Source organism: Accipiter gentilis, chromosome 27 (genome assembly GCF_929443795.1).
Source record: "Accipiter gentilis chromosome 27, bAccGen1.1, whole genome shotgun sequence".
Classification (NCBI taxonomy): Eukaryota; Metazoa; Chordata; class Aves; order Accipitriformes; family Accipitridae; genus Astur; species Astur gentilis.
This window is the reverse complement of record NC_064906.1, coordinates 19,650,715-19,669,442: the sequence shown is the minus strand read 5'-3', so window position 1 is coordinate 19,669,442 and position 18,728 is coordinate 19,650,715.

Below are 18,728 nucleotides of genomic sequence, written 5' to 3'. Positions count from 1 at the left end.
TTTAGCAAGTGCTTCCTTCTAGTTAAAATTTATTATTGTAATTGCTCAATTAATAATGTCTCTAAATTTTGCAAAGCTTCAGGTTCTGCATGCAAAGCTAAGACTTGAGAATCTATACTTTAAAATATTGCTGAATCTTGTTTTAAAGATACAGCTCAGGTGTAAGTCTGGGTCTTCTCTCTTCTAATAAAAACACAGTCCACATTTGCTTAAGAACAGTAATCATGAATCAGACCAAATAGCCATTTTACATACCATGCACAAGTATATCAGAATAAGGATCTCAAACTTGGAATCCACTGCTATGAGTAACACGGTTCAATGTGACCTCAGATGTCATATAAGATTGTAAAACTGATTACAGTAATAACAGTCAGGTTTGTTCTGGAATGAAGAAGCACCCTAGGAGGTGGTATAACTTGCCAGCAATTCTGTTGCATTATTCCCAAATGATATATAAGCTGCTAAGTGGAGTAGTTTATTAAATATTTAAAAAAGCTGCTGCCAGTGTAAAGCTATAAACTGCAGATTGAATTGTAAATATTTAGTATGCATGAGACTAGTGCAAAAGAGACATGGTATCAATAAATAGCGTTTGATTACTATAATTATGACATTGGGGCCAGACTGGGCATTAGTACAGCATTTAACCTGAAATCCTACTCTTCTTTTGCCTACAAGAAATTCAATCAGTCTAAGAGATTTTTTCTTTCTTCTTTTTCATGATAAATCTCTTCCAAAACCTCCTAGAAATCAGTGTTTATTTTAGAGCTAGTCAAACTATACTATACTAAACAGTGTAAATGTAGCTCTTATCTTCTGTTTGCATATGATTAATAAGTCAGTTCTGACTTCTGTGGATACATATGATGAGTAAATATTTTCCAAGTAGTTTATTAATACCATCTTATGATTGTTCATGAAATGTCAACTTTGACAGTTCACTATTGACTGCTTTTGGTCATATGACATTGTTTTTCTTCTTGAAATTTTGAAATATTTGAAAGTGGAATGACATGGACTGACAAATTAAACCAGGAACATGCAAGCACATCTCAAAATGAGTTTCTTATTAGGTTACAGTTTCTTCCAGACTTCTTTTCTCTTTAAAATCCTCAAAATTTTAATAATTCTAAAGCAACTTATGAAAAGATACCCCGAACATTTGCATTTTTCTTTGAGAAAATGGTTGTGAAGCAAGGGAAGATAGTGTCATTTGCCTCAGGATGGGATATGACCTAAAGTTAAATAAGGCATTCGTTCAACTCACATAAATTCAGCCACTTTGACGAGGTACTTTGATTCAGAGACTGCCAGCCCATGCTCTACTGGCAGCACACAAAATCAAATTTTGCTGAGTCAAGAAGATGGACAACTTTCTTTTGCCTTTTACACCCACTATCAACAAGAATCACTATTTCTTCCCCCACCCATCCCCATCCCATCCCAAACTTGTTAACTATTCCCTTAGCAGCAGGAGCTATTCTGTGCTGGCCTTATTAAGTGAGCTGTATATCCATTTATCTGAGCCACCCTGTGCAGATGTCTCGTCTTTCTCTCTGCAAGTACCTTTAGAGAGGTTTGATGTTGTGGAGACTATTATGCTCTGCAGCACACCTCAGCATCCTGTTTCTTGGTTATCTACACATTAATACTCACTGAAGAGTATCTTGATTTCTTCTAGCTTCAAGTTCAGGTTTCTTCCCTACAGAAATCAAAGCATAGGCAAAGGAGAAGGTACATGACCGTGTGTTATCCCAGTAAGAATTTGGATGGAAGTCAGGGGAACATACTATTGCACAGGCAATTGCAGACAGACTTCTTAAAAAAAACCCCAACCCACCAAAAATTCCAAACAACCAAAAAACCTAAACCCACTACTTTGTTGGGATATTTTGCATAGGATGATACTCAGGTGGGGAATCAACTCTTCCACAAGTAGGTCAGTGACTGTCCAGGTGGTGATGGGAGTCCATTTTAAGGGCCCTTAGTCAGACAGGGAGGGAATTCCCAAATGTTAGTTCTAGTAAATTTTTATAAACCAGCTGAGCTGTGGTCCTACATGACTGCTCCAGTGCATGCATGATTGATTTCCATTGATTACCTTAAACTACAAACAAAATACTCTGATTTTCTCTGTGCAAAAGACCGTTCCATGTGAGCATTTCCGCATCTGCAGAAACAGTTTCTGCAGAGAATTAACAAGCAACTTTCCTGTGTACTATTTGGTCAATTCTACAGCAGGAACTGCCTGGGGAAGTCTCTGCAACAGCCAGATCCTCTACCCAGGATGTTAATCACCACATTTAAGCATATAAATAATGCCTGTCAATTGGCCCGTGGACAGCAGCAGCCTGGGGGAATCTACAGGACTCTCTGAAATTCCCACCTGAAGTGCTCCCGTAACAATTAGTCACAGCTCCGCACGAAGCCAGCCAGGAGTTTAATCAGTCATCTTGTCTCAAGTCAGTCCATTGCTTCGTCTGTGCAGAGAATAGATGGCGAGCACCTGGACCACCCAGGGAAGTGATGACCATGCACACTGCGTATGCACATGAGCACAGTCTTGATAGCCAGCTAAACTGCAGTTGTAGCTTGAACTTCCACTACATTACCATTATAACAAACTCCACGGACTTTTCCACAATATACAGATTTGGGGCACAGACTCGCTTCCAATCCCTAAATGACCATTTTTCTTTTTATTTAGAAATTTCAGTCCATTAAGCATAAAAGCCTACACTTAGATAGAATGAACCAGTATCTATTTGACCTTTGATTCAGCACCTTTGAACTACAACTACAATATCTAAGGTTTAGAGGTTTAGAAGTTAAAGCAGCAAAATGAGGTCTGTTCCTTGGAAGTAGACTGACTTGGTGAATTATTTGGGGAATACTAGAAGTAAGTGAAGCAAAATTTGTTTGCTCTGGAAGTTTTCGGAAATTGTTCTGCCCTTTTCCTCCACTTCTCAACATTTCCCCGTTTGCTGTTTTTGATAGTGTGAGGATAGAGGAATTCTGTATAAACCTCAAGCATGAAGGCAGCTGATGGCTACAATTTACAAAAGGGTAAAAGAAGAATACTTCAAGATGTGTCCTTATTAGGTTGAACAGCCCTAGACACTCAGCAGCTCCTGCTGAAGCCGTCAGGCTTTTTGGAAATTCAGGTTACTTATATAGGTGCCAGTGCAGAAAATACTCGCGCCCCCCCCCCCCCCCCAAAAAAAAAGTCATTCGGTACTTCTCTGATGTTCTAACACACTAATTTTTTTATTTGCCAGCTCTATTTCAGTTTGCTCTCTTTCAGCTGACTTCTCTTTCTCTTAATCTCTGTAAAACTTTTCTGACATAAGAAGGCATTTCTCACATTATTTCTACATCAAGCTACATCTTTTTTGCTGTTTTGCATTTTGGAACATAATTCCAGATAAGTACTCATGATCAAAGTCAAATTGCCTTGTATACCAACTCCTGGTAGTTGGTACGGAGCCAATTTCAATTAATAATAAGTAAGATTAAACGGAAGATAGAATTTTGCAGGTTTCCAAGAGAAATCTTCCCATTTCATATGAAAATCTGTTTTAACATTTGGGACTCTTCTACTAGGTAATTTAGCTCATCCAAATACAATGAGTCAAATAACTACTTTTTTCTTTCCAAGATAAAGGTTAATTTCTTACAATGAGATGTGTTTATTGCACGCTTGCACGACAATATAATGGATCAACCTGTAGACCTGCAAAAAACCATTCACTTAATAGCACAAACGTATGTTTAAATTGATAATTGAAATTCTCTGCAGTGATAGTGTGAACTTAAAATAGCAATGTGTTGTGCAACAGAGTAAATAATGAGTCACAAAATGCTGTATCCTCACAAGCAAGTGTTAGGAAAAAAAGTAGGGGATGCAACACGAGCTGGAGTCTAGTGCTCTTAAAAAACCTCCAGCTTTTTTAAAGGGACGCATCACTGATTGACTGAGTATTTGTGAGGCAGGGGATGGGAAATGACAAGTTCAACCATTGACTCCCTTGGTAACTTTGAACAGTGCGTGTTGAAGTAGCTGTACCACCTTCCCCCTCTGAAGTTAATATTTTCAGTTTAGACATGGAAGATTTTAATATTTACTGGGCCTAGGAATGTCTTCAAGCTGAGAAACTTAAGAGCTCTATTCTGGAAGACCAAATAAATTAGAAGAAGTAGAGACTTTCACCTAAGAAATGGGAGTCATATGCTTGAAAGCCTGGTGCAGTGTTAGGCAGAAGGAAAACGGGCATGCCACATCACTTGCACATGAGAAAGGAAATACTGCCACCCTCATGAACTTTCAAATGTAGAAGTGAGCTGGCTTAGACATCCACTAGTGAATAAAAAACAATTGTCTGTGCCTGGGCTCTTTGGTACCTGTGCCCAGCAATCTTGCATTGGGTACCCAGAGCCCCTGCAATGCCTACAGGAAGAGCTAAACACATCTGAATGTGATCCAGGACATCTAGAAAGCCAAATGGGAGCCTGCTAGAGCCAAGAAACAGAGGCATATGGAGAAGCAAGACATGCCTTACAAATCTGGCAGCTCTACAGGCTCCAGGTATTTTATGCAGGCTACTGTCTTCATCAAACACTGTAATCCTTAAAATGGATAAAACTGCATTGTTGTTAAGTAATTTAGACATTTAAGGATTATTAAACAAATTATTGCTGAAAATGTCAGGAGTAATAGTAACAAGCTTTTTAGATATGTTAATATAGAATTATCTAGGCCCTGGATGTTTTCAAGCTGATATTAATGGAATGCCCCTTTTCAGTTCTGTCCTTTACACAGTAGCCCAAATGTGGAGACCCCATGTCTTTGTATAACCACACAAAACATGGCACTTATTACAACAAACAGCCTCAGAAAATCACTATTTTTTTGCCCCAGTTTGAGCCTGGAACAATCATCAAATGTAACAGCTGCATGGTGTGCGGAATAAAGAACATACAGTATACATGGATACAAATCACTTCCCGGTAACTTTTTATGATGTGCCTCTAAACAATGTTTGTGGCTGAATTTGTAATTGGTGTACTGAACAGATGGAGTTAGCTGAAATGCTGACATGCCCGTAAAATGACTTGTGCCACCTAGTGCTTGCACACTGGAATATAATTTGCTCACTAGAGCTTTGCCTCTGTGGAGAATGCCCCCATGAACAGAGGAGAGAGGTAACAAAAGGAATGTTTTATAGCCCTGGTCTCTATTAAGAGCCATGCTCAAGGAAGCAACTGCTTCATCGATCAACTTTAAATGACAAAGTGTTTGATAATCATAATGGCAAGCACTCAGAATCAACCCAAATTTAAATGTTTCCCAGGAAGGCTCAAAAAGGTTTGACAGCTGTGAACATTCTCACAACAAGAATTAAAATATCCGTGCCTTTTGTTCGGTTTCTCAGCAACAACTACGGACACCTTCGATGCCTCTGGACAATATTTCAAAGAAGCAGCTAAGTACAGAGAGGCTCAGTTCCACTGTGCCAGATATTCGCAGCTGCATTGTTGCTTAAATCAGTGACAGAAACATGACACACCCATCACTGGGTGTCAAGGTGAAAGCACAGACGTGACTCGGGCAGTCTGGGCTCTTTTCTTGACTACAGCAGTAGGGGGATCATTTGCTGTCGGCGCTCCACACTTCAGTCTTCCCATCTGTAAAATGGGGATAATAAATTATGCTTTGCACAACAGAACAGCCATGGGACTTAGCACATAGTTCACTAGCCCCTGAGTACGTATCACGCTCTGCTGGCATATGGAGTAAAAACTAGCAAAAATTAGCATTAACTCTCAGTAGCAGTTAGATTATCGACAGCAAAAATGACTAATTTCCTCATTCTCTATTATTTAAAACCTTCTGGTAAGCTAAGAATAGCTCCAAATCCATCCTGCAAGCTGCTTTTTGTGGCTGCATCTTATGTCCAGACACTTGTGCAAGTCTGTTGGTTACAACTGCTACGTTACTTAGAAACAGAACTCTCCTGAATGAGGGCTGGGCAGTGCAATGCTCTCTCACTCTAAACCTCACTAAGATTCATATTTTTGAAGTTGTTTAATTCCCTAATTAGCAACAGAAGAGAGGTTATAGGCCTCCTCTAAAGTGGTATTGCAGGTATTGACCACTGGCTTTGAGTCAGGCCTCAGTGTGCTTACATACAGAGTTCAGTCCTATATTCTTTGGGGAAAGAATTTAGCCTAAAAGCATACAAAAGCATCTATGTTTAATATTATCATGAAAAATGGACAAATAGGTGTGATATTTGAAGTTTTTCCCTTAAGAGAGAACATGAATCATTTTATGAGAATTATGCTTAAATGATCATCAGATGCATGACCAATTGTAGAAGCTTGTTCCATGACTTCTAACAGAAGACTCATTTTTTACCTTAACAAATGTGAATAACTGACGTTTCTTTTCATTAAAAAAAATACAGAAAGAAGTCTCAGCAGTTTCTGGACTATACCCTTTCCTTACAGTGAGTGGAGACCTGGGAAAAGGGCTGCAGTAAGTGAAACAGCTACATCTGCCACTCAGAGTTTTTGTCTTGGAAATTTTTTTTTACATAAAAATCACTGCAGGTCAGCTTCTAATCACATTCAAAGCATGAAAAATACTGGATAGACTATAAGAATTTGAAACTTCTGCCCATTAGCCTTGTTCTGTCTCATATTCCAGGTTGCCAAGAGGGTTGGGAACGTGGCAAAGAGAGCACAGTTCAGCTGAATAGCAATTTCTACACATGCACACACAAAATTGAGAGAGGGAGGGGAAGAGGAAGGGAGAGAAGAAGGAGGAGAGGGATGGAAGGAGGGAGTGTCAAACTGAGCCCTTTTTCTCAGGCTTCAAACAGATACATAAAATAATGGCTGTTTCCTAGCAGAAAGTAAGACCACTTAGAAAACTGTAAAGAAAAAATGTTTTTCTAAGAAAAATACCATAACAGATGGCAAATTGTGTGTGCTACAGTTTGTTCAAAAGTAATAAAAAAGTAAGTACGATGAAAGAGACAGCATAAAACAAGGAAAGAAACAACTTCTATTAGCAGAAAAGGATAATTAGGATACTTACGGTACAGAAAAATATAAAATGAGTAGAAAGATTAAGTTTATTGAGAATAAATCCAATTAGAATGGAGTCCTTTGCAGCAATTATAAAGGAGCTAGCCTCTCAACAAGGAAACTACAATATACTGTAAGTATTTTATATACATTGGTATTAGGCAAAATTAATTGCTGAGCACTTCTTTTCCACATGAAATACAGGATACATAGGAAGAGATGCTTAAAATACATTACAGCAATTTAGATGGCAAAGATTTTTTTCCCAAGATGCATTAAGCAATGCAGATTGAAGATCTGTTTAAAACTGCTGGCCATTATTGCTTCAATAAATAATAGATCAACACTTTGCCAATGACTTAAGCATGCACAGAGATAATACACACTTCATGGATCAGCTGATGCATGACTCTGCATGTACTTGAATTTTGAGAGATATATTTACACGCCAAAGAATATACTCTTTGCAGCTGAAAAGAAGCAAATGCAAAAATTATGTAAAAGCTTAGAAGGATTCAGAAAAAAAGTTGGACCATAGAGTGATCATTAGAACACTTAGAAAAAAAGAACTTCAAAGGACCGTATCTCACTTTTCAACCTATTTCCAAAAGTGATGAGAAACACTACCTCCCTGTGAGCAGGCTGCTCCACATTTTTGTACTGGGGATTTGTTACAACCTCCCCTTCTGCGGTTCGTGACAATGGTCACAGTCAGCAACAGCGCAACACCTTGGTTGCATTAATCTGGTACGGCAGCGACTGCGACCTTCGCATCCCTCTGCAGTGACCAAGGCCAGGCGGGTCAGGCAGCCCCAGCCCCGCTCTAATCTCGTGCAGATATCTCAGCTGGGCTTTTGAAGAAGAGTAGGCACTGTATAAAGATACAGCCAGGAATCTATATCACCTCTGGACTGACCCAAGAGATTGATTTAGAGAGAGCACAGCTTGCAGAATCTAGGCAGAGTATTTGTAGGCACCTTTCCCACTGATCTCTGCTGAAACTCCATTTTAAGGAGTGACTTAGCCTTTTACGTTTGCTTGAGATACACTATGATCTTCATGGGACAGTGAAAAAAAGGACTCTTTAGCTTTGGCCTATTCAGGCAGCACTTAGAATTTTGGGGGGGGGTTGTTTGGTTTTTCCCTATTGTTATCACTCGGGGTATAATTTTCAAAGAATATGTAAAAGAGAAAAGGATAATGCAGAATAAATTAGGGATATTTATTGTATTTTCAGATGGTATCATGAAAGCATCTACACTTATAGAGGGCATAAAAAAGAAATATTAAGAGCTCCCTCTTAAGAAATATTTTCATTGCTAGTAATTTTTGCATGGATGGGACTGGAGTGGCACGAGCAGGTTTTAATCTGAATCTCTTTACACATTTTTTAACAGTGTGTCATAATATAAGCATTAAGAAAGTGAAAAGTTTTTCTTCTTGATTGAAACCTATGGGCCTTTGCTTCCCTCAAGCCTGTACTTAAAAACCTGACACATTAGTTATGACTAGAATCATAGAATAATAGAATCGTTTAGTTTGGAAAAGACCTTTAAGACCATCGAGTCCAACCATCAACCTAGCAGTACCAAGTCCAACACTAAACCATGTCCCTAAGCTTCACCTCTACAGGTCTTTTAAATACCTCCAGGGATGGTGACTCCATGGTGGCCCAAAACTGAACACAGTACTCGAGGCGCTGCCTCACCGGTTCCGAGTACAGAGGGACGATCACCTCCCTGCTCCTGCCGGCCACACTATTTCTGATACAGGCCAGGATGTTGTTGGCCACCTTGGCCACCTGGGCACACTGCTGGCTCATATTCAGCCGGCTGTCAACCAGCACCCCCAGCTCCTTTTCTGCCGGGCATCTTTCCAGCCACTCTTCCCCAAGCCGGTAGCGCTGCATGGGGTTGTTGTGACCCAAGTGCAGGACCCAGCACTTGGCCTTGTTGAACCTCATACAGTTGGCCTCAGAAAACTGATCCAGCCTGTCCAGATCCCTCTGTAGACCCTTCCTACCCTCAGGCAGATCAGCACTCCCACCCAGCTCAGTGTCATCTGCAAACTTACCGAGGGTGCGCTCAATCCCCTTGTCCAGATCATTGATAAAGATATTAAAGAGAACTGGCCCCAGTACTGAGCCCTGGGAAACACCACTTGTGACCAGCCACCAACTGGATTTAACTCCATTCACCACCACTCTTTGGGTCTGGCCATCCAGCCAGTTTTTTACCCAGCAAACAGTACACCTGTCCAAGCCTTGAGCAGCCAGTTTCTCCAGGAGAACGCTGTGGGAAACTGTGTCAAAGGCTTTACAAAGTCCAGGTAGACAACATCCACAGCCTTTCCCTCATGCACTAAGCAGGTCATCTGGTCACAGAAGGGGAGATCAGGTTGGTCAAGCAGGACCTGCCTTTCACAAACCCATGCTGGCTGGTTGTCTTGTACATGCCATGTGAGTGCACTCAAGATGAGCTCCCCGGCACTGAGATCAGACTGACAGGCATGAAGTTCCTCAGATCCTCCTTCCAGCCCTTCTTGTAGATGGGCATCACATTTGCTGACATCCAGTCAACTAGGACCTCCCCAGTTAGCCAGGACGGCTGATACATGATGGAAAGTGGCTTGCTGAGCAATTCTACCAGCTCCCTTGGGTACCCTTGGGTGAATCCCACCCAGCCCCACAGACTTGAGTGGGTCCAAGTGGTGTAGCAGGTCACTAACCATTTCCCCTTGGATTATGGGGGCTTCATTCTGCTCCCCGTCCCTGTCTTCCAGCTCAGGGGGCTGGGTATCCACAGAACAACTGGTCTCGCTATTAAAGACTGAGGCAAGGAAGACATTAAGTACGTACCTCAGCCTTTTCCTCATCCTTTGTCACTATGTTTCCCCCTGCAACCAGTAAAGGATGGAGATTCTCCTCAGCCCTCCTTTTGTTGCTAATGTATTTCTAGAAACATTTTTAATTGTCTTTTATGGCAGTGGCCAGATTAAGTTCTAGTGGGGCTTTGGCCCTTCTCATTTTCTCCCTGCACAACCTCACGACATCCTTGTAGTCCTCCTGAGTTGCCTGCCCCTTCTTCCAAAGGTCATAAACTCTTTTTTTCTCCTGACTTCCAGCCAAAGTTCTTGTTCAGCCAGGCTGGTCTTCTTCCCTGATGGCTCGTCTTTCAGGATGTGGGGACAGCCTGCTCCCAAACCTTTAAGATTTCCTTCTTGAACTATGTCCAGTCTTCCTGGACTCCTTTGCCCTTCAGGACTGCCTCCCAAGGGACTCTGTCAACCAGTCTCCTAAACAGGCCAAAGTCTGCCCTCCAGAAGTACAAGCTGGCAGTTCTGCTAACTCCCTTCCTTACTTCTCAAAGAATCATTAAACTCTACCATTTCATGATCACATATGTTCAATTTAAATTATTTTGGGGGAAAAAAAAAAAAAAGAAAAAGAATAGAGCCACCTGCTGCCTATGACATATCAGAGTACAGGAAAAATAAGAGGTTTTAAAGAAAAAAATGGTAATGTCACTGATGAAATGGTGGATAAGGCCACACAGAACAGAGGAAAAAGACAGCAGTCCCTGCATTATCTGATTTAACCTGATCAGCTCCATCTATTGCCCACTGAACTACATCCTCTATATAGACGTGTTTGGCAAAAACAGGGGTTTTCATCAAAGCTGGTAAAAAAAGAACTAGATTAAGCCTAGACTAGCAAATGGTTACTTGGGAACCAGCTGGTGCAGGTGCAAGTTACTGCTTCTGTTAGGAAACAGATGCAGACAGGGTCATCCCTACGAGGTGACTGTCCACTTCCACTCTTCTGTTCCACTTTTCGCTCTATCAAAACACCACCCTGGCTTGAGATGGTGTCCTATTAAATACTATTTGTTGGTAGAAAATGGTCTTGATTTTGATGAGCTGCTGTTGTGTATTATTGAGGAAGTCCTCTGATAATTCCCAGCTCTGACAATTGTCAGGATCAAGACAATAGCTGGAGTTTGAAAAGAGTTTTTTTCACCAGAGGCGCATAACCTACACAGTCACAGCCCATTTCTTGACAGCTGATGAGAATCAAAGTTCTGATTTTCAGCACAATTACCTGTATCTTAGTTATAGGGTTATTTGGCATTCACAGGGGTAATGAGTTAAACAATTTCTCACAGATACCATTAAAACTCACATTACTATGCAGAAAGCATAATTTGATTGACACTGCCAAAACTTGTGTTTTACAGCAGTAGTTACTTGTTCTGTGCTGCACCTACATCAAACAACATCTTTAATGGCTCATAAATTACAAATGCTGAAAAAAACCCCCATGAAGTCAGAGCAGGAAAAGCAGTTAAAAAGAGCACTACATTGGCAAACAGCAGTAGATAACAGCATGTTAACTACATCTCCAGACAGAAGGCTTCAGGGATCAAACAAAGGCATAGCACTAGTATCCATTCATGTATTTTAAAGATTTGTTTGTTCTACATTGAATATTCAATTTCCTTAAATTCTTGCTGTTTCAAAGCAATATCAAAAATCTTCTAACATTTTTTAAAATAAGGGCAATAACTATCAACTTGCTTCAAGAGAGCAGGCAAAACAGCTAATGTGAAGAGGTTTTTCAGGGCAAACCCCAGGAATTTACATCCATGAGTCACATCGATTATTATAATCTTAGTAGTGTAATTGGACTGTAACTTTGGCTTGCTTTACATGTTGCTATCAGTGGAAAGTAGTAATGTAAGGTGTACTGCTTAGCAAATAAACAAGCAAAAATTTCAGAAGGATAATAAGAAAAGCAAAAGCCTGGGCTTTCTTAAGAGTTTGGGTTGAGGGTATTTTTGGAGATGGACTCCAAATAGTTAGGCTCTTCTAAATGAATTCATAAAAAATTATGCACTATATCTTACTATCATGCAACTTTGTTCTCATAGCCATGCTGTCATACTCAGCAGCACATACTTCTTTTTCTTCTTCATCTTTTTTTTTTTTTAAACACTATGAATTTTCTTGAGGATTCAGTGCCACAAAGTGTGGCAGAATAAATGTCAGGGTTCTTGGATGGCTGATCACAGACAGCAGAACAGTTTATATGATCTGCGTTTAAACCCAGGTTCACTTGCTCTGGAGTTTGATCGGTGTGAGCCGGAGCAATGCCTCCCATTTATGGCACCCTGATGCCATACCAGGGATCATACCAGAGTTCCTTGGAGTTACCTCATAAGGGAAAGAAAAAAAAAGTTGGGTTTGTTGTTTTTTTTTTTTACAGCAATGCTCCACATATCCTGTAGGAAGGGAAGGGAAGGGAAATGGTATCGTCTATGCAGTGCATAGAAATAAAACATTTTCTTGCAGCATAATTTGTATTTGGGAACAGGCTATCCCATTTTAATTATTTACTTTAAGATGTTATTAGAAACAAGGGAAGGCAACAACTTCTATCCCTCCACACAAAGTATTGCAGCTGCAAGAGCACATAAAAAGCACTGCACAAGTAGCTGGCTTCTTTGTACTCATTCAGAGAGATGTGGGGGTACTAATGAAAGACAAGGTAAGACACCTATGGAAAAACCAGTAATTTAAGTAGTCTGTTGCACTGGAAATATGACACACACTAATGACTATACTAAGATTTAAAAAATACAGTTTCCAAAGAGAGATTTAGTTTGCTTAAATGAGCAACTCGGTAAAAACAAATAATTGTGTATCACGTTTTTCATGTCAATCTTAACAGGCACTTCTTAGTTTAAGGAATCACCTCCAGCTAAGTTCAATTTAACAAGCCAATTTTTCAGTGTCCAATTAGGACTCCTCCTCCCCTCTTACTTTCAGCAATCATTTCATTGATTGTATAAGACAGTTCTTGCCCTTGAAGCAATAGGTATCGGAATTCTTTTGAAGTAAAGATAGGCACATATAATACCACAAGAATAAGCTTCCTAATACTATGTCCTCTGACTCAAGCTTGCAAGTCTTGCAGAATTATTTAATTTATGCAAACCAGCCAAACTGTCTGCAAAGCCCATGACAGAAAAAATTCAAGAGTTAATTTTGTTCAGTTACTCGGAGATTGCCAAACAAGACTTCTGTAGTTATTCTGATAAACCTGTCTGTGACAGTAGTCCTTACAATATGCCTGCAATACCCTTCTGGAAGGCATTTGTTCCAAGCAGGATGCATTCATTATTTCCTCTTAATCCATGGGGTTCAAAGCAGATTTTTTTGTGTGTGTCCTATGGATATTATGCTAGTACTTTCATATATAACACATGCACTCTTATGGTATTCTTCAACTTCAAAATCTAAGAAACAACTGATTTGATGAAATAACACTAAAGCAAGCTGGTTTTCTCATACTGTTTGCCCTGTAATTTTGTAAATTCAGCATAGATGAATAACAAAATAATCAGCAGAAGAAAAAGCGAGGGTTATTTATCTTTAAAAAGCAAATAGCTAATATAGCTATTCCTTTTTTTTTTTTAGATCTGAAAATAATTTAATACAGGGCTTTTTTCCTATTAATATCGCCCTTTGGTAATTTACAATAGTTTCAGCAAATGCAATATGCTCTCTCCCCATTCCTTTTCTGAGGAAGAAACCAAGAAAAAGAAATCCCCAAAACACATTATTACCAGTAGGCTGATCTGTTTCGTGTGCTCCTGACATTATTTACTATAAATTATTTCATTTGATCAGGGAATTTATCTACAAATTAAAAGTACATACAAATTATAAAAATGTAATTGTACATAGAGCTAACAGCAGTAGGTTCAGCCTACAGTTAGCTAGCAACAAGGTATCAAATGCACTGCAATATTATTACTATTACTAGGGGCATGGCTTTAAAAACCATTAAGGCGTATCTAGATTTAATGAAGTGAGAAGAAGTGTTTCTGGTATTGCTCTAGCTCCCATAAAGGCACAAAAGAGAGACCTTCCTTAGCTGCCAAGGTAATAGCCAACTACATAATAAACATGCACTTACCGAACAACACACTCCATTTAGAAGAATACTAAGTCCTGGACACAGTCAAAAATAGGTCTATAAAACCAAGGTAATGTGGTTTCTCACCTAAACTTTACAAAAAATTTTTAGATTAAAGGGCATTCAGTTTACAGATTTACCACGAAGAAGAACTAAGATGACACAGCTATACCAGTTAATCTTAGCAAATGACAGAATATTACAGTGAATACAGACAGATGGCCAGATTCACAGATGAAGAAACTTATTACAAATACATATATATATGTTTCTATGTAAACACCAGGTATGTACAATAAATCTGGAAAATGAAGTTTGGTTAACTGCTGACTCTCTGTACATGCACACGTGTGGGGGTGTATTTCTACATATACTTAGAAAAAATGCAGATTCTTTTGTCAAGTTAATACAGCTTTACAATACTAGCTAAACTAAATCTTACCCTGTAAAATAAGCATACGGCAATTATGAACAAACACATCATCACCCCCATTGATTCTACGAATGTCTTAAGCATGTGAGTCCTATGAAACACAGCACAGGTGTCCTACAAGACACTTCAAACAGATCCCCATGAACATGAAATCTAAATCTGTGTGCAAAGATGTACTCGTATCACTGACTCTCACTAAGTGTCGGTCATGTATCCACATTGTATTTGTGCTTTGCACTCTCCCTCACACCTTAAGAACTGGTGCAATAGACATATGAAAATACGGTTTGAGGAAAATTCATGAGGTATCCTTTGGTTAGAAAGAAAATCATACTCCTATCTGATCTTTAGATTACACTCCAGAAATACCACTGGGGCCAACAGGACATATTGTAAGGCAATCCACTGCTAAGCAGTCAGCCTATATTCCTGATGAGCTTCTCCAGACCTTACCCTCATTTTTGATGAATGATAACCACCCTATTTATTTTGGATGTTGCAACTTGAGTTTCTGTTCAGCATAGCATCCCTCCTGACCTAGTGTAGAGGTACTCACGGTCTCCATGTGCAGTCCACAGACCACAGAATATAGAAGATTCATCTGCCACAGAGCATGCTCATGACAGCTTGCTTTCCCAGCCCAGTATGCAAGTGGCACTGGCCACAAACAGTACATTGGGATGTTGAGATAGGACATAGGTAAAAGCTTCTTTACTAGCTGCATGGTATAGCATTGAACCAGGTGCAGAGGTAAAGCATGTTCATCTTGGAGATTTTCAAGACTTGGAAGGATGAAACAACAGCTGGTCTGATCTACTGTTAGAAAGCTGACACGGAGTTTGGACCAGATGACCTCCAGAGCACCCTTCCACCTTCTGTGGTTCTCTGAAAACTGTGTGATGACAATATTCTTGATCTATTCAGACGGACTAAAAACACAGGAATAAACTTGGCAGGCTATACACTTCTTCCAGTGGACTTTATTCTTCTGCTGATTGAAAGGGACATTATTAATGAATTTACAGCTCCTGCAATGCTGTCATTTGCAATGAATTCACAGTACAGAAAGAACAATGACAAGACTGTCGTTCTGCACTCCTGAAAGAAGCTCTAACCTGAAATGTGGGAAAAAAGAGATGGCAGCCCACGTCCATCAGAGACTTTCTACCTAATTTATACATACCTTAGGTAATGCCTCCAGACCTTCCATGGTGATTGGTTTCTTCCATTGTCAGGTATCCTACATCTAATCCCACTCTCTGGTGAATGACGATGTAACTGATTTAACACGGATAGCACACTTTCAAACGTTAGTAGAGCCACTTATAGCAACATCCTTAACCTGTGTCCTGTGGTCCATTTGAACTCAGCCAATTTCTTTACTAGTCACAATGGCAACTGGTTGGAGCACTCTCTTGTACCAGCATTAAATTGGCACAGAAATGTATGTGGAAGGGCTGATCTCATAAACATCACTTAATCATACTTCAGTACATACAGCAAATGCTCAAACTACAATCACAAGCTGGAGATGGAAGAGGAGAACGATTATTTGCCCAGCCAAAATGCCAAAATAATTTTTTTAAATCATACCTTATGGAAACTATTGAGCAAGTTGCAGAAGAGAAAATTTTTTTGAGGAAGATTATAACTGGCAGACTGTGAACGGCTATAACAGCAATGGCCATGTAGGCCAGCTCTGGTACCAGCATTTAGTCTTCTGAGAGGATAGTTACCTTCCCAGAGGAAGTCTATAAAGATGTTAATGAAAAGAAAATTGATTTTGTTTACTTTTGTATGGTAACTTAATGCTAGGAATTACAATAGTGCTAAAAGATTAAATCAAAACAAGAAACTAGGTATAGTGTATCTTTTCAATTCCTCCTGGATTTTACAATTCTAGATCTTGAATTAGGTGTGTTTTGATAACTTCAACATTCATAAACATAGCTTTACATCTCTTCTCTGTCACAAGAATATGTAGAAAAACAACTAGATTTCCATTTACATCATTACTTGCTGGCAAGTAATCAATCAAGATTGTAACCCTAAGCTGCAAATAGCCATCTAGGGAATTCATTAGACCTCATTAGACCATTAGAAAAGGGTGTCTTTTTCCTCCTTGAACTTTTTTAATTACTATTTGTGACTCATAGTATTTTCTCTTTACTGTGCAAAAGGTTTAACTTTCTTTTCAAAATCCATGCTGTTCCTCATTATTGGCATTGATGTATTTACTTCTGACACTATATTGCCTGTCAAAGACGTAGCATTAATATGTTACATTTTAAGATGACACTACAACTCAGGTGAAGAAGATTAAAGAGCTTGGCTTTTGAAATTTTCTATTGCTTGTCAGTGTTTGTGAAACAGCAATTTGCCGCAGTATCATCAGCAATCACACCTATTACTTAACTTTTTTTTTTTTAAACTAACAAATTATCTGAAGTTTATACATGAAGTAATGCTGCAGAAACTACATTAATTTTCAGTCCAAAACATTTCAACTAGAAACAAGGTCATTTGCCTTTCTTTGTTGTCCCATCTAACTCCCTTGGGGTTTCTTAGGTAAGGGGACTTTGAAAGAGAACATTTGTCCTAGCCAGCTGGAGCCAAGAAAGTGCCTTAAACCTATTCACATTAAATGACATAATGCTCCATTCTATGTGATTTCTCCAGCAGATAATACAGATAACACTGTTTTCCACTATGCCACAGTCTGTGCATTCTTCTATGCACATAGGCTTCCTGCTATTTCAAACAGTATCAGGAGACAGGTAAAACAGATTGCAAGAGACATTTGCTGCAAAACTCAATGTAGCTGAGCAAACCTCCGGTACTTCTCTAAATTTCCTACAAAATGTAAGAGGAAGGACTTAAATCTTGAGTAGATAAGCCTTGAACAGGCATTTCTGGTTTAATTCTACAAGAGTTTAACTTAAGCTAAATTATTTTTAAAATCTCAAAGTTGAAAAAATAAGATTTTTCCTTAATAAGATATTTCTCAAGTGTGGAAAGGAAAGATATATTGTACAACACATGCATCAGATCATTCATCCCAATTAAACAAAGATCCAGGAGGTTGAAAGAACTACCACTGGAATACTGTATTGATAAAGAAGAACATTTAAGAGAAAAATAGCTATAAGTACACATCTCTGTGAACTTAAGTCTTAAAAAAATTAAGTCATTTGGGTCATAGAAACATTAAGAACATACCGTGGTTGCACTTTGACATCTATCTGTGTCTCACTTCTGCTGTATTTCGATATAGGAAGCCAAGTCTTTCACCTGGGTTACATTCCTCAGCACCGTTCTTTAATAACAGAACTAATTACAGTAATAGTTCCTTTTAAATTAATGGGACACCTTACACGGAAAAACACTCATGCAAAGAATAGACACTGTAGAAACTGAACCAAATATAACAGATATCTATTTTATTGTGTTTTCCATATAATGTAAGATACTGTGTCTAAGAAGGCACTAATATGCATGTTGTTATTGCTGGAATTCTAGGTCCCTGTGTCTGCAGTTGTCAAAAGTGCTATTGCAGGCAGAAGGAAATTAGACTTTGGAGAGTGCCTGAGAGCAACTAATCTAGGCATGGCATTAAAACATGCTGCTTCCTTAGGGATCTCCTCAAATGATCTGATGGATCATTTATTACAATTAAAATTTTGACCTGGGGTAGTACTTCATCACCTTACTCCAAACCCTGTTGTTCTAGGAGTGCCACTAGACCAGAGGCCTGCCCCTATTTGCTTACAATCTAAGTATAAAAAAACCACAGATACAGATAGTTGAGGGACTGTCATATCACTAAGACAATATTAGCCAGCATAGCAGCAAACAGAATAACATTTATAGAATAATTATTATTCAGTATTAGCTTAACATTTGGACTGGCGCTAAGGGCTTCCTGCCATTTCTTTTCCTTCAAATGGAGGTCTGTGCCATTACTGCAATTCAGCGGCTTTTATGAAGTTCATTTTGCCCTTAAACCCAAATTGAACATTAGCATTTTGTAACATTATCCACTTATATGTTCCAGTATGAAGTGAAGCCAAAGTAGGTTCAAGGGATGAAGGAATCCAGCTCATAAAATGTTAATTATTGCTCCTATAAAAATGTTAATTAACTCAAGTCTAAAATGCCAACAGAAATATGAGTGTCATCTTTGTTGTGAACTTGGAGGTACTGGTGGTCTAGTATGTCCTA